The sequence below is a fragment of the Molothrus ater genome, chromosome 1, assembly GCF_012460135.2.
Source record: "Molothrus ater isolate BHLD 08-10-18 breed brown headed cowbird chromosome 1, BPBGC_Mater_1.1, whole genome shotgun sequence".
NCBI lineage: Eukaryota > Metazoa > Chordata > Aves > Passeriformes > Icteridae > Molothrus > Molothrus ater.
The window spans coordinates 23,538,241-23,551,403 of record NC_050478.2 but is presented as its reverse complement, the minus strand read 5'-3'; the positions used below and the strand labels follow the sequence as shown (position 1 = coordinate 23,551,403).

The 13,163-nt window shown below is 39.9% G+C and overlaps 1 long non-coding RNA gene across 1 annotated transcript; it reads right to left on the bottom strand.

The window, feature by feature from the left end:
- Positions 1-1,751: 1,751 nt before the first annotated feature.
- On the bottom strand, positions 1,752-12,183 carry LOC118701886 (uncharacterized). Its single transcript, XR_004982601.1, has 2 exons — positions 11,890-12,183; positions 1,752-1,962 (listed from the first exon to the last, which is right to left on the bottom strand). It is a non-coding gene; the product is annotated as an uncharacterized LOC118701886 (long non-coding RNA).
- Between the last annotated feature and the right edge of the window lie 980 nt (positions 12,184-13,163).

Genomic DNA, 13,163 nt, shown 5'->3' with positions numbered 1-13,163 from the left:
TGGTTTCAGAGGAAAGAATGACTGGCTAAGTAGTCAGCAAAAAAAATGATACCATTAGTACATGATATATTGGGCTGTTTTCTGTGCCATGGGTTCTCTTCTGTGCTGCTCCATCTCACCCAGATCTCCCAACAAACTCCAATATGTCTGTCTGCAGCCTAGCTGTTATTCCTGCTAAGATCAATGACTCCTGGTTGGTTGCAGATATTTAATTATCCCCAGACGTGTAGTGTACAGACTGGAGCCTTATGTACATGTAATGCTGAGGATGAAGGGTCTGTGACCAAACCTTTCTCTGAGCAAAAGTCACTTAACACATTTTTGCATTACAAAATATCCCACAGTGAGATCTCACTGGAACCAGATGTTCATAGCAGAAAGCATATGGCAAGAGGATGCAGATCCATTTTTCTTAAGTCCTCTTGAAAAGTCATTGTGTCATAGCCCAAATTCTGCTGAAATTCATGCTTATAATCCCTAAAGCCTTTACCCAGTTTAAAAAAAAAAAACACGTCTCTGTTTTCATTGCTTGTGAATCACTTCCACATCCATTGATTTCCGATGGTTTGAAGAGAGAGTGGCTGAGAAGAGAATGTGACCCACAATGAACAAGGTGTGCATGAAGATTGAATGAATGGAACATGTGTGATGAATTAGTGAATGAGTGTTTGTCCTGGAGAAACAGAGACAATAGTCAAATAAAAATCAGCCTTTGTGTGTTCCATAAGTATTTAATCTCAACCTAAAGAGATAGAAATTTCCAAATAGTATGTATGCTGTTTATCATCTCGTGTCATCTCATATTATACAATGCCTGTTGCTGCATGACAGCTGCCTAATCCGTTTATGTAGTTGGGCTTAGCCAGGTGAGTTTGTTCTTATTGAATGGATTAGAGTGTCTGACAACAGACCTCATTTCAAAGAAAGTCACTGCCAAATCAGAGAAGAGCAGGGCCTTAAAAAACAGTGTAATCCAATGCCCAGGGCTAATGAAGGCTGAAACTGTTCTTTTCAGTTCTTTTAACTACCCTGAGTCCACAGATATTGCCTTTATTAAAGGGGTTAATTGCTATGTCCTACACCCAGCACAAGCCTAGTTGTGTGGTCAGATGTTTCCTTCATGCCAGCAAGGCAGCAATCCACCTCTGAGAGGAGCCCTGGGAAATGTGTGCCAGGCAAACACCCAGGGACAGTGACAGTGGCCAGGACAGGAGTAGTGTGTGCTTCTCTCCTGCTTCCTCCTCAAATGGGTACAAGAAGGATGAGGCTGAGGGGTCCCTTCCTTGGTGGCCCACAGGTAACCCTGCAGTGGTCACTGCAGGTCTGGCACTGCTGCTAATGCTGCTCTGGAGCACGGCAGAGGGAGTGCAGGAGTCCACCAGTGTCTCAGGAAGCAAACAAAGAGTCACTCTTCGGATCTTTCAATATGCAATGGCCGTAATTTGACATTCTTGAGCACAATCTGAGTTACTCTCTGTAAAAATATTGTTATTTCTTGGCTGTATTTGGCCTTGCCAATAACAGGAAAATTGTCAACCATAGTCAATGATCTCTCCCATTCTTTCACTTTACCCTTCACTTGGGATCTTTCAGGTAATTGCAATTCTTAAAAGCTATTGGAATTTGGAAACACTTTCAACAGCGTTTGCAGTACACAGAAAATTCTAAGGCAGACTAGACATTCATGGTTTGGTATAAAGTCCAAATATGTGAGTCATCCTACAAAACAAACGTCATATGGCAGTGTGTGCTCATGAAAATAAATGACTGATTTATTTTTTAGGCTTTAAATAAATAATTACATATTTTATTCTGATCTGTCTCTTTTATTAAAATGAATAAAGGTTCTATGCTGTCTTCTTGAATTTCCATGTTCATAAAGAACTAGTATGTGCCATATGTAGATCCAAGAACAAGAAACTGAAATACATGATGAGCTGGTCCAGGATGACAGAAGAAAACCTGTAAAATCATGGTGACAATTAGAAATGCTCTTCACAATTTTTGAGCTGAGAAATGTGTGTCTCATAGGTATTACACAGATTTATGTTTGGTTTTTAACAAATTAGTAAAGCACCATTTTCAAGCACTCAAAGCAGCCACTTTTTGTTTGCAAGCCAGAACCATTTTTCATTCCATGCTTTTATAAAGCCATAAACCCTTGAAAGAGATTATATAATATTGATATATAATCCTTTATGCAATCAGACTTTCTCTGTGATGATCTGAAACGACTTCTCATTTACTGATGCTTGGATTCTCACCATACCCTTTTCCAGAGATGTTTTCTACTGTTTTGGAGATGAATGCCTGAAAACAAAGGCTGTACTTAAACTGGGAATGCTTTACTGGTACAGGAATTCCTGTACATTGTGGGAATGAAGTACACTTGGTCTGTTGGACAAGCAGGATTGCTTTGCATTGGTATAGTAAAATAGTAAAATTGGGCTTTTACTGGAACAGTTTGTTTCACTTCAAGTAAAACAAACTGTACAAGTAAAAGCCCAATTTTCCTAATGCGACTGCAAGCCAAGGTCTCCTGGACCGGTCTCCTTTATCTAAAGAAAATCCAGTCAGAGCAGATTTTTAGGATTTTCTACCTTTGTCTAGACTTTCTGGGTGAGTGCCTTGCAGCCCTCGGGCACAGCTGAGCACAGCAGCAGCTCTGGCTGTGCTGCTGCAGTCAGACCCTCAGGAGATACCAGCAGGTCCTGGGTCAGATGGGGCTGGATGTGCACTGTGCCCGTACTGCCACTGCCCTGGGTCCCTGCACCAGTGACAGCACTGCTGGGTGTTCGAGCAATCATGCAAATCAGGGGCAAAGCCAGCAGCAGAAGTTTATCCCATTAAAAACCAGGCCATGCAATGAAAGGCCTGGTAAATTCCCTTGGCATTAATAAGGTAGCTTCTGTTCAGTAGGGCAGCTGTGTCATTGTGCAGCACTTCTGGGATAGCAAAGAAGGGTCATGGTGCATATACGTCTATGTGTATATATATATATATATCTTAAAATCCATATTCACATAGTTGCTGATACTTCCCATAGTGTCAGATATCACTCATGAACAACTCAGTGGTTTCCATATGGCCTGCTTAGTAGTACCTGGCTTGAAAGGTACCTGGTAACTCTAGAAATTCCAAGCCAATACAAAAAAAGCCCCTGTGTCTAGACAGAAAGCAGAAAGAAAGTGGATTGCAAAATCTCGATATAGGGTAGCATTAGTTTTCCGCAATTTGAAAATATGATAAATGAATTTTGAAACACCTTCTCTAGGCTCCATCTTATTTTCCCTTATTTTTCAGTTACATTGGTTCTAATGGAAATACATTTATCTGTTTTTAATCTTAGTTTCTGTACCAATTCTTTTAGTAATCAGACATATTAATTAGAGTTAGAAAATCCTTTAATCCTACAAGTTTGTAATTCCATGAGATTGAAGTAAGTCAAACGGAAAGTGGATCCCTCCATGGAAAACAATTACTTTTAGCAAAGGGAAAACTGAGCCTCTTCTTTACCTAATGCTAGTGAAAGACCAGAAATAAATTACATAGATACTAGTATAATAGTTACAGTCTTCAAAATGGGGAGCCAAACATTATGCAACCTGTTTCACTGAGCTCATGCAGGATTACATCACTGAAACCATGGAAAAAAGAAAAACACTATGAAGAGTGAATTTATCATGTTCTTTTCACATTTGTCAGTTTGATTCAGAAGAATGTAAAATCAGTGCGACCTTTCAGGCCAAGCTGTTTGTGAACCATTATCTGTCATGGTGTTATGCCTTTCGCCCACCTACAACACACAAGGGCTCAGGATGGCCTGGATCCTGATATGTGGTCTTGGGCACTTTACACAGCAGGTCAAGGAAACGATCCTGCCAAAAGGATTTCCCCAGCCAGATGAGCACATACCTTTGGTTGGGATTCACTAGCCCCATAGCCCCCTTCTTGAGGACTGTGTTGCTCAAGACAAAAATCCTATTTTGCCAGAAAGAGGGGAAGGAATGAGCTCCTAAAATAAGCACTGGCACATTCCTCTGAAACTTTAAATAAACCTTCCTAGCGGTAAATTCAAAATAGATTATTTTCAAGGTGGATTTTCAGTTACCAATAAACTTCTCTCTGACATAGAATAACTTTTGTAAGAGGCAAGAAGCATTTTTTGTGGTTATGACCCAGAAGATGTATTGCTGAGATGTTTTCTGGGGCCTCCTTGCATGGTCAAGTCAAAGTTTGTGTCAAATGCTTTAAAATGTGAATGCATAAAATTACTGTAACTAAAGATACTTTGGGAAGCAAGTTTGAAAACAGGACCTTTAATATCTTTCGACTGGATTTTGCTTCACTATGCACAGGTCTATTGGGAGGCTTAATTAATGTCTTTTTGGTCCTTCAAGAATGATCCTACAGAAATGCGAGATTTTATCATTTCTAATCCTCTTTGTCCTCAAAAATTAATCAGCACACAAATTCCAGCAGCCGTGGCTGAACACAACTTTTGCAAGATACGTGCTGTGCCTTTAGGGTCGTGTCTGATAAAATACAGAGTGCAGCATGCAAACCTCCATAGGAAATACTCAAAGGAGATATTATCCACACCCTCATCTAACAAGGGGGAGCAATAGTAGATATCTTTCTCCCTCGTCCTCTCCATCAAGAGCTGCCTGGACAATAGTTGTGCTGTAACCTCTGAGGGAGGAGGACGTATTTTGTTTCCCCCTTACCCTTTGTCTCCCCTGTATGTGCAGCCATGGACCATTCCCTTCTCTCACCTCTGAAGTCAGTAAAAAAATCACCTCTACATGAGTCAAAATTCCACTTGTATTTTAACAGTACCTGTGGCACACAGCCCTACAACAAGTGGAGAAGCAGGCCTGGAAAGCTCACAGAGCTAATTATCTTGACTTCCTCTGAAACAAAAGCATGGAAGTTTCTATTGCTTAATTTGTTTTGGTAAAAACAACTAACACACAATAATTACATTATTGAATGTAACTTCTCTGCTTATAGTTGTCTTTTCCAAATTACCTCTCAGAAAATAGCAGTCCTTCCCTGAGGTCTTTCTCAGACAGAAAACTCTGGAGTAAGAACTAGAGAAAAAAGCTGGATGCTGAATGACAGGACACACTTATCCCCTTAGCAAGGGGGGAGTTGTGAAGACACAAAATGGCCCTTCCAGCAACCAGGACTTTTTTGCAGTGGCGATCACAGCCTTTCCTGAAATTTTTCTGATGGCAAAGGAGAGATTTAGTGTCAGGATGTAAGATCTTGTTTCCACCGTGGTTTTACAGCAGACAATTAACATGAGCTTTACCTTCCAGAGGTAAAACACCCTCCACGTTTTTGTCAGTGAAAACACGGTATAAACAAGACCAGGGGCTGTATCCCATGTTTGCCTCTTGCTTTTGGCAGACTTGACTCTTCCATGAGATCCTGATAATTAACACAGGAAGCTGAGTGAAATGCTACAAGTAAATAAATGCCATCAGGATGATTTATTTACTTCTCTTTCTTTCAGCTTAAAGGAGTTACTGTTTTGTAATCCAGCCCAGCGAGATTTAACTCCCCTTGGTACCCTGCAAAAAGCCTTCTAATGTCATTGGTTGTTTATTACTTTGCTATTTAGCTGGTGATATCCCCTCTTTATCTTCGTATTTTTGAATTGGTTTACATTTTGGGGATGGTAAAATAAACATTGATTTGTGGTTTTTGGACCAGCACAGCAGAGGCCAAGGGCCATCGTGGAAAATAGTATATGATTAGAAAATCTCTTTTTGCCACATGATCCCTAGTCACATAGGAGTAATGAAAGGTGAGAAACTGTAAGTATTATAGGCATAACCTAGCATTCCCTCTTTACCCACCTCACTAACTGACCTCAGGAGATTTGGGTATTCAGTGAAGTCAGAGCTCCACTGTCAGGATCAGACAAAGGTTTCTGATATATACATATACATACACATACATGTTGAAAGTGGCTAAAGAGGCAAACAGGACCCGAGGTACCTCTAAAAATTCTATTAAGAATTCTATTTAAACTCTATTTAAATATACCCAAAATAATGCCAACATGTGACTACATGCCAGCATTTTGGTTTTCTGTATATATACTTGAGTTAATTACCTAATCTTTTATAATTAAAAAAGGAAAATAAGCACTTTTAGATACAATTAATTTCAGTTTAAAGTAGTTGTCTAGTAAGGAGCAGTTATAGAAGTGTTTATTTCTCACTATTGATGGTGCTAGAAACTAAGGGCCATGAGCTCAGGTAGAGCTGTCTAAACCACAGGGAGGTTGAGCTGGACAAGACAAATCCTATATTTGAACACTTATCTTAAATATTGCTGTCATTTCCTATGTGCAAAGTTTACTTGTCGCATGAACTTTAATTTTGGGGAGAGGAGGATATATGGCATGCAGACATTCTGGTAGAAGATGAAGGCTTGGCAGAGGCTCTGGACACCACTGTGGGATTGCCACTAACATCACTGGTCAAAACTGAAGGTTAATTGCCCAGTTCACAAAAGGAAGATGGCACCACTGTCTTTATTCTGCACCGAGGGAGGCCTCCCTGCTCTGTCTACATGTGAATAAATGTGCCAAGCTGTCATAATCAAAAGGTAAATGGAAAGACTGGCTCTTTATTTTGCTACATCTGTCCACAATTTTGAAGATTGTTGCTCTAAACGTCTGTGTGTTTTCTCACATTCCACTGACTGCCCATTAGCTTCTCCTTTGTCAGCTGGAGAATATGGCTTGCATTTGATTTCACCTGAACCCGTGGCAGCAACCACTTTATGTTATGGCCTGGTGTGTTTGGAGTTTATTAGAGTGGGTTTGGACAGGGGACTTTTCTGAGCAAGGTCCAACCACTCTCTTTCTCAAAAACTTATACTTTAGAAATGTTTATTCTCCCTCAGCTGACTCCAAATACTTCTGCATTTCAAAGCACTTCTTTATTTGCCTAAGCATTTCATTTGTCAGTTCATTTGCTATCATTATTACATTTAATTGAAAAATTCATTATGATAATTTGCCATATAAACAATACAGACAAATTTGTAACTGCTTCTTTGGATCACAGTAGTTTTAAAACCCCTCTAACACATCAGGTTATTTGAAGAATAAATAGTGCCTGTGTATGTGAAAGAAGAAAGGAGAAGTATGCAGAAACTCCTACAGGCATACAAGTCAAAACACACTGTTACACATTTTGTCTCCATGGGATAATGGTGAGACATTCACAATATGTGGCCTACTTTTTGCACAGAAGCAAGATTAAAGTTTGGAGAACTGAAAAAATGCATCAAATATTTGCTCTATATTTCCTTATCACGCTCACATGAAGATCCTGATGTGATAGATACAGACCATCTTTCCTCCAGCAGCCTGGACAATGACCTGGTGTGGGAGTGCTCTGTGGGAATACTCTGATCTGTTTTTGAAATGAAATCAAAATGAGACAGTTTTTTAAAAAATTCAATGGCTATTAGAACAAGTGAAGGGGAAAGAAAACCATCCACGTTCCAAAAACTTTCTGCAGGATGTTTAGGATTATACCTCAAAATAGAAATACTTTTTGTAGTAGAAGTTTGCTTGTTGTAAGGATGTTGTAAGGGCTTCCCAATTGCTTGTCTCAAACACTGCTAACACCACAGCAGGATTTGAGATAAGCATGGAATGGAGCAGCAGGATGGCTCTGGCTCCAGCCCTGGTGAGGTCTGGCTGCACTTCCCAGGGAATGCATCCAGTCAGGGCTCCCACTGTGGTAAACTGTGGAGGGGCAGCTGCCCACACCCATGCTGCTGGTCAAACAGAGATCACCCAAGTTATAGGGACAGATGGCATCTGTGACCACCAAGGGCTTCCCAACCCCTCTCCCACCTAACTCCTCCCACCCCAATATGCCTCTGTGGATTCCTGGAACTTGGACTGTGCACTTAAGCTACCTGATGGGAACCCGAGATAAAGGGGTTACTATTGTCTGAGCATTATCTCAGGCCCAGGGGGAGGTAAACAGAGCTGGGGGAGCACTGATAATGAACACAAAGAATCCACAAGGAAAGTCAACTCAGTAGCTGTGTTGAAGTCAGCTGTGAGTTCTGGCAGGGGTGAGATCTGGCACAACCCACCACCTTAAAGAAACCCATGGACTCAGACAACCCACTAATTCAAAAGAACTAATTAGCATTAGAAATGAGGGGATTATTTAACCAATAGAATAAGAGAATTATGTAAATAAATAGTGAAAAAAAATTAATTACCTCAATACACCCCACCAAGGAGACCAAGGTGAAGAAGGACCAAGAGGACAGATTCACAGATGGTGATTGCCTCTGCCTGATCTATCTCTCGTATTCTCTCTCCTCTCTTTTCTACTTCTTTCTATGTCTCTAACTCACATTCTACTGTTAAATAAAATCCATACTATTGACTTTGGCATATGATCTTGCTTGCACCTGAATTCAGGTAGAGGCATCTCTCCATAAACCAGATCTTAAAACATGTCCTGGTCAAATTCCAGTTTAAATAATTTCATTTTGCTGTTTTACAGTAACCCTCTGTTTCTCTGGTAGTATAATGTCAGCATGGATCCGTAAGATGCCTGGATGCATTTTTTCCTGTTGAAGCATTTTCTAAATCCAGTCTGATTTAATGTTGTGTGCACCACTAAGTTCCAGTGAACTTTTAAGTGAAACTGACTTTACCCACACAAATGTTTGGGGAATATAATTTCTCTATATAATTTGAGTAGTCTAAGGCAGCCTATTTTTATGGATCCTGTTACAGGGCTAGGTGGATGATGAATGTTGATTTTCTTAGATTTTGATCTCATGTGAGACTTAGCATACTCTTGCCTTGTATTTGAAAAACAAAATAAAGTGAAAAACCCTCAGAGCAATGGTTTCCCAGACACTGTTGCTAGGTAATATTCCAAAATGGAATTAAGTCTTACTCCTGCTCCAGGCACCTGACTAATAACCAGCAACCACATGTTCAAGTGAAAAGGGAGCATCCCTGCTTTTTTGACTGCTTCCTAGTTTTGCATCCTTACACAGACTGAGACAGGCACCAGCTGTCTTGGTTTGAGCTTTTTTCTTCCTTGGAAACTGGGCAAGGTGTTTACAAATACTATCAAGATTAGATGAATTAGCTGGGTAGAGTATCAACATACTCTAGTACTTCTATCTGCATGTCCTCAATGATTCTTCTGGCAGCTTTGTATGTGACAATGGTTATGTTAAAAACATGCATATATATGAATAAGTGTTCACTCAAGGATACTTATGAATGCTAGAAAATCTGGAAGTCTATGTTGGTAGAAAAAGAACAAATAGTCCATTTTTAAAAACAGCAGTTAAATAAAAGTACAGACTCTGCCTGAAACTTGGTCAATTTAAGCAGAATTTAACTCAGAATTGGTTTATTATGTCCTTTAATACATAATGCAATCCTGAGCTTTCATTCAGATCAAACTTAAAGTTCCCCCCTTTTGTTGGCTTCACCAAATATGAAGGCTTAAGTCATCACAGACTGACCCTGCAGCAAATGGCCATGTATGTTAGGTCTTGTGAATAGAATAGTGAATATGCATGCAAGAATATTTTGTATGAATGTGATACAGTGCAATGAAAAGCAGATACAACCAGTACATCTGCTTTTGTGGCTTTGTTTTGACTTCCTTGCTGCTAGGAGGCTACCAAGGTATTCTAAACCCATTGCTTCATTCGTACTGACAAAATTCCTCAGGAAAAGGAGTAAAGTTCTAGCTCTCCATAATGGTATCAAACTTCCTTATCTCGTGACAAGGTGAAAATCCTCCTCCCATCTTCCTGGAATCTCCTGCCTTATTCAGAATATTCTTTCACATACAAAACACAGCTCCCTATCTTTTTCTAAGCCAAGGTCCACACTCAGTTGCTGAGTGAGGACTGGTCAAGGTCTGGCAGTGACAGCAGTGACATGGCTGTAAGGACAGCCTTTGAGAGTCCCTCCCTTTGTCTTGCTCCGCAGGAGAGGCTTTGTGAGAAAAACTCCCAATTATCAGTGTCACAGAGATGGTTACCTCACCATGAAGTAATCCATGATTCTGTAAATAAAGGCTGTCATAATGTAAACACACCAAAGAGGCACAATTAAGCTTGCACTGGCAGCTTCAGTATTCACACTGAATTACTGAAATTTTCATCTTGATAGCAGTCTTTTAACTTTTATTCTGTGTATGATTTCCTAATCTCAGTAAAAACTAAATTTGCAAAAAAATAAGTCTGAATCATCCCATCATCTAAGGTCTTCATTATCTCTATTTGAATTATTAAGAGTGCTACTAATGGTGAGGAAAGACTAAAAAGTAACTTGTCAAAATATTTCTTAGCGATGTTTCTCTTTGCTGCTTTCACACAGGACCTCTGCATGTGTCTGTTTGAAGCTTGACCTATATTGGGAAGCTGCTTTCATTAGCTCCTTGCCCATCCTGCTCCTGGGAGCCCATTAAGTAACCTAATGCCATGTTGTGATCTTGGATGGGAAGGCATTCTCCCACAGGCCTGGTTTCTATCCTCCTGGTAAAGTGTGGCAGAGTGAGATTATCCTAAACATAGACTTGACAGACTCGTTTTCCACATGGGCAAGAATAATTTCTCCCCACTCTCATTCTTACTTTGAGTTGGCAAAAATGATGTTTGGAAATTCTTGAGCCTGAGGCTCAAGGCAAATTTCAGCCCAACCAGCTCAAGCCTGGCATTTAAAAACAATGTCCTACCACACTGGCACACAGAAGGTACCCATTGAATAAAAAGGTTCATCTTTGGCAGGCACCAGTCTAGGGGAAAGTCAGCAGAAATGATATGGATAATTTCCCTAGTGATGAGGAAAGGAGTACCACTGAAAGCAAAAGGCTTCTGCTGCTGGGGCTGAGCTCCTCAGGCAGCCCCTCTGGAGACAGAAGGACCATGCAGGCATCATTGCCATCACATCCTCACACTTTGCAAGAACTATGAAGGTCTAAGGCCCACAAAAACAAATCCATAAACCTGCCTGAACTGTTAAATGAGACCATCAGTGGGTCTGTGTGTTTTAATAAGAAAAACTTCTGTGGTAGGCAGGTTAGTGAGAACAATCCCTCCCAATAAAAAAAGCTCTCCTTTAGGGATTCTTTCTAAATACTTTTAGGGAAGAGAGAAGTAGGACTGCAGAGTGGGATATGGATTTGTTTCAAGTAGCACACAGGTTTTTGGTCCTCCCTGTGTTTCCATTAACAGGGCCTCACAACTTTGGGAAGAGTAGCTCTGAGACAGCTCTCTAGGGCTCTGAGTGCTTGCTTGCTCAGCACCATGGCATTGCTGTTACTGCTGACAAGTCCTCTTCCCCCAAAGGAGCAGAATTAAGAGCAGGTCTGAGCCATGCTTGGTTAGTTCGCGTCCATCTGGGAGCTCCAGGTAGGCTCCAGACCCAGCACTCAGGTGCTTTGCTGTCTCTAACAAACATGGGATGCCCTGTTATGTCACTTTCTGCACAGTCTGTTCTGCAGCAGTTCCTGGGCATGTTAGGAGGCCCACAAAAGATTGTGAGTAATCAGAAGTCCTCTTCAGCACTGTGGCATTCATTTTCTAAGTAACTTGAGAAATATTCTTTGTTCAGACAGGCATTCAGGGCAAGATCCAACTCCCTTACCTTTAGTTATCTGCAATTTAGGTGCCCAGTCTAAATGAATTATCTAGTTTCTCTGGATGGAGTCTATATGAAGATACACATCTTTAGAGTGATATTCATCCCACCTACTATAAACATTTACATTGAAATAGGATGATATATACTGTGGAAGAGTCTATCTTTCTCCATTACTTATCAAGGAATTCTGAGGAAAATTTACATTAGTCACCTACCTGGTAGATAACTAAATTTAATGAATCACATTCATGTGTTTTAAAGCAAATTATCCTTATTTCTTGTACTGAGGTCTGCTGGGTGGTTATATGCTTATGATCAGATTTCTTCACATTGCATATCCATTGATAAATAATGATTTTTCTCCTTTTCTTTGGGTATAAGTTTTCTCGGTGTTTCTGTGCCCAGAGAAGATGTATGGGGAGCTGTATGTAGCTGGTTTCTGTTGGAATGGAGATGATCAGATGATCTTTGGTGCTGCAGAAAGAGTGTTCTGTGTAGCCAGCATAAGCACATCTCCTGGACACAGCCCAAAAAAAAGAAAATGGAAACATAAGCATTTATTTAAACATTTCCCTTAAAAGAGATTAGTAACTTGAGGATGGAACAGAAAATGGCTGGTGTTTCTGGGACGAAGTGCTCTGTGATAGCAGAAGTCTCATTTTTAAACAAACAAAACAAAACATCTCAGCAGAGGTGCAGTTGAAGAGAAGCTATTTGAAATGTCTTAGCCTTAGAAATTATATTAAGAACACCAATATACATTTTGTAAGCATTAACTTATGAGTTTTGCCCTCAATGCAAGAAGACCAAAGCATTTGTGATGTTTTCTTGGATAATATTGCTTGAAGAAAGGAAATTTTCAAGTGTACATGAATATATTTTCCTAATCAAGGATAAAAAGTGCAATACCACCTAATTGCACACTATAGGCCTTCCTATGAGTCATAAATTGTCAGTAAACACTAAAAAAACAAAACAACCCCACTCCCACCTCCACAAACCCAACCACCAACCAAGTTTATGGAAAAAACCATAAGGAATCACCACAATTTTTAACAGTTTGTGAAAGAGGAAATTTCCATTAACAATTTATTCACTAAAAAATACCCCACATACCACTTTTAAAACTGTTTTCTATTGTTATTCTATTTTCTTTTATCTAATTTCCAACTTCTAGATCTCAGTTTTTGGAATTTTAGCATTCATTTCTGACCAAATGATAGTGACAGCTGCCCTGATTTATTTTCTGAGTTCTGCTGTTAGATCATGACCTTTTAGAGGCATTAAATTTTTCTTAAATGTAGAGGCTGAAAGCCTAACATTATTCAGATGTAGATTCCAGATAAGCCTGAAGGCTAGGACACACACATTGTGTACTTCAGTCTAACATGTCAAAATAGGAATCTTTTGAAAAGGTATCTGAATTTGGATTTTTGAAAGTAGATGCAGGCAATTGTCTTAGATTTATACCTTTTCTTTGGGATGGCTA